Source organism: Molossus molossus, unplaced genomic scaffold, assembly GCF_014108415.1.
Source record: "Molossus molossus isolate mMolMol1 unplaced genomic scaffold, mMolMol1.p scaffold_m16_p_1, whole genome shotgun sequence".
NCBI classification, from domain to species: Eukaryota; Metazoa; Chordata; class Mammalia; order Chiroptera; family Molossidae; genus Molossus; species Molossus molossus.
This window is the reverse complement of record NW_023425344.1, coordinates 209,192,562-209,196,838: the sequence shown is the minus strand read 5'-3', so window position 1 is coordinate 209,196,838 and position 4,277 is coordinate 209,192,562. Positions and strand designations below refer to the sequence as shown.

The following is a 4,277-nucleotide window of genomic DNA, read 5'->3' as shown; positions in this document are numbered from 1 at the left end:
ACCTGTGAACATTACCTTACATGGCAAAAGGGACCTTGCAGGTGTGATTAAGTGAAGGATCTTGAGATGGGAATGGTCCTGGATTATTTGGGTGGGCCCATGTAATCACAAGGGTACTTACACGAGGAGGCGTGAGAGTCGTAGAGAAGGAGATGTGACCACAGAAGCAGAGGTCAGAGAGATCTGAAGGCGCTACACTGCAGGCTTTGAAGACAGAGAAGAGGGCTCCCAAGCCAAGGAACGCAGGTGGCCTTTACACGCTAGAAAGGGGCAGAAATACTTTCTCCCCTGGAGCTCTGTCAACCCATGTTAGACGTATGACCTCTAGAACTATAAGATAATAAAGGCATGTGGTTTTAAGCCACTAAGTATGTGGTAATTTGTTACAACAGCAGCGGGGAAATAATACACTGGTGATAGACTCCTTCGAGAGATTGCACAATCGTCTGTGAGGATACGAAGGCTCAGATTCCCGCCGAGCCAGGAGGTTTGGGAGCCATTCTCATCCCCAGTTGGTGAGAGGAAGGGGATGCAGGTTTGTGTGGGGTCGACTAGACCCACAGGGCTATTTCACAGTCCAAGCTTCTGGCAGAACACTTCATCTCAGATCCCACCTCGAACCCTCATCCACATCCTCAGCACCTGTCTTCTGTCACACTCTAAGATCCCAGTCCAAAGCATGCATTCCTTTCTCTCTTCCCTACCCTTCGAGGACTTCTGAGAGGCAAGTCGTGCTATGAGTGCCTCAAAGAACACCACCTGTGTCCATAAATGCATTCCCAAATCATTTGAAATGCTGAGAACAAAGCCTATACTTATCTTTTTGATACTAAGAAGGCAGCATTTCTCAGTCACTTGCTCTAGATTTTAGTTCAACTCTTAAAAGCATTCTGCTGACGAGGTATTCTGGAAATGTCTTCAGAGGTCTGCCCTATGACTACAAAATCCAGCCTCCCCACCTGAGATACAAGCCTCTGTTCTCAGCCGGGTCATCATTAAGCATCGAGGGCCTTTCTTCTCAGGACCCAGAGGAATATTTGAATTGGCTGTACTTATCCAGTACTTTCTGCCAAATGAATCAGTTGTCTCTTCCCAAAATTCAAATGTGGTCCTAGATTCAAATATATAGTCTTCCTAGTAGTAGCCATTACAGTATATTTTACTTATATTCAACTCTATTATCTCTGACAATGGGGACCAGGGAACACACAAAAGACTGCAATTAACAAATGATTTCCAAACTTCATTTTGGCTTTTATATCATTTCTCTTTATCCTTATCACAAGAGCTATAAACATGAATGGGGAAAAAAATAAGTTTATTCAAATTCCTTTTATTATTTTCCTTGACCCCCTTTTGGCAGAGTAGTTAGATAATATAAAAAAGAATACTGGTAAGCCAAAAGCAAAATAAACACTTGACAACAATATTCTTTTTTGGGGTGGGGAAAGGGGTACACTGCTTTATTGCTTACACTGCATATTCAAATGAACACAATGAACTTTATTAAAAAGTAAGGCACATGAAAAGCCTTCTGTGCAAGTTTCTTATTATTTTCAAATTTCTATTGGCTAATAATAGTATTTCCACTGTAGAACTGGAGCTAAATAGAAAAGCACATGATCAATGTTTTACACACGGAATACCTGAAACATTATTGTATCTTACCTCATGGCACAATCAAACAGTCCCAAATCAAATGCCTGTATCTAAATAACAATATGACTACTGTTATGACTGCAAAAATGTTAAGCAGCTTATCCACATGTGTACAGTTGGGTCCCCGAATATTAATTATATAAAGTCTAAAGAAGGAACAGTAACCACTGCATCTGCACTCCATTTCATTAACATAAGAGATTTGGCATGTCCAGTCTTTTCCGTAAGTCACGTTGCTATTTGTACAAGGTCAGTGTTATACGATGCTGAAGACCATGGAGAGATAGTGTTCGTATGACACCTGAATCCAGCCGTCCTGATCCGTATCATAGCGTCTGAATATATCTGTCAACCTCTGCAAGACAATGCAGCCCTGGATGGAGTCATCAAAGGCAATCTGTCCCCGTCCTTGTCTGTCAAGCTTTCGAATGAGGACGTGGTGAAACTGGTCAGACAGCCGGTGGCCTGAGCTCGTTCCTGTCAATCATCCCCGAGTTGTCCCTGTCCTAGGTGCGGAAGACGTTCGGCCAGTCCGTGATGTACCTCCAGACGCCTGTGAGCTCGCTGAAGTTCACACCAGCCTTGTTCTCACCGTCAAACATTGATATGATTGGCCTGACAGTCACGGGACTAAATGGAGTCCAGGTGCCATTGGACAGTGCTTGCTGCTCATTGTCGGGTATCACCGCTCCTGTCTTTACCAACCCTCTGGAAGACGGTCCACAGGAAGCTCTGGTCCGGCAGCACCGCCCCCATGGCCGGGCTGGTCCCAGGGTGCGGCTAGACCAGAGTCGGAGACGAGCTTGACAACAATATTCAAAGGCTAGGAATGCCCTGGCCGGTTTGGCTCAGTGGTTGGAGCGTCGGCCAGTGGTCTAAAGAGACCCGGGTTCGGTTCCCGCTAAGGGCATGCACTGCAGTTTGTCCCTGGCCCTAGTGGCGACAACTTGACATGTCCCTTTCACGTTGATGTTTCTCTCTCTCTCTCTCTCCTTCCCTCCCTCCCTCCCACTCTATTTGAACAAAACATGTCCTGGGGTGAGGATTAAAAAAAAAAAAAAGGCTAGGAACAACCTGCCCCGTGGGCCAGTCCCGCTGGATACGTCCTCTGAACAAGTCAGACTTCCTTGGACGAGCCACAACCTTTCTGGGCTCTGTCTCCTCTATAATACTAACACATTTGTTCTCATATGAAGCATTTCATTTACTTGCTAGTTAAATTGTTCAATATTCTTTTCCACATTTTCAACTTGAAATTGGCACTGGAGGAAATGTCCCCCATTTACACTCACCAGGGAGGTGAGAGCCCTAGTTGGAGAAGCTGGGCCTGTGTGCTTGCCACCATCCCTGCTATCTCGAACCCCGCAGGTATAGTGCTGTATGGTCCCACCTTCACTGCTTTAGTTCACTTCATTCTCTTGTCTTCTACGTCCTTCACCATTCGGAATTGTTCTCTTCTTCCTCCAAATTTCCCTTTTCAAAAGCCAATTTATGTCCCTCCTCCTCCATAAAGCCTTCCCTGATTACATATCCAAAAACCCCTTTTCAAATGTATGGCACTCATCCTATGTAGTATTCATTTGGAATACAAATATATCTACCTTATAAAACCTTTCACTGTTTTCTAACTCTATTATTTCTCTTCTTATTGTTTTGTTTTTATGCCACTTCCAACCATATCACAAGCTTCCTACAGATCAGAGGCCATGGGAGCTATTGTTTGTATTCCCCACCTAGATCTGTGCCTTGCATGTGAGAAGCACTCATTCATTCATTATTTCCCACTCAACATTAACCTATGTGCCAATTCATAACTGTTGAGTGAATGAGAAGCAAAAGGATTCACATAATCTAGAAATTAAATAATTCAATTCTTAATAACTCAGAATGTATCCTTCTCATTTCAGTTTTACTCTTTGTTATAGGGTAATTACTCCACGGGCAAATTTGAAATATTCTGAACAGATGTCAAATACGGTTGGCTGTGTATGTTCTTGTAATTGCAATTGACACAAAGTGTTCCAGGTTAACTGAGTGTCTAGAACAGATTATGTAACTTTATAAACTGAGGAAATTACCAAGACTGACGGAGCAAAAATAACAATCCCTACAAGTGCTCAATTCATAAACTGCATGTTAAATGACAACATCCTTGCTTTGATTTCATCACACTTTGTCTTTATGAAACTTAGGTGTGTGCTTGTTCAATTTCTTCAGGGCCAATAAATAGATTCCCTTGTTCCACTTCAAGTATTATAACTAAGTACATGAAAATCATATTAAACTGAAAGTTACCATCAAAATTATTAACCAGATGCTATTTCAATATATATCAAAGTGAATTACATTCATCAGTGTGCCTAACAAAAGAAGTCCCAAAATAGTCCAAAGGTTTATTCACATATTTTCCACATAGACTACATAAAATAGAATCCATTTAAAAAATAAACGCATTTACTTCATTTTATGGACTGCTGCCTTTTGCTATTTCACCTGCATGGAACCTGGCAAATGATTTCACTTTAGAATGAAATCGAGGAGTTCTAAGTGGTGAGTATAATTGGAGAACCTTAGTCAAGCGCCACCTGGTGGTCAGATATTTTTCTTACCATAGTTGG

At 42.3% G+C, this 4,277-nt stretch overlaps 1 pseudogene; it reads right to left on the bottom strand.

Moving 5' to 3' along the window:
• Positions 1-1,907: 1,907 nt before the first annotated feature.
• LOC118617136 lies at positions 1,908-2,415 on the bottom strand (annotated as a pseudogene).
• Positions 2,416-4,277: the final 1,862 nt, after the last annotated feature.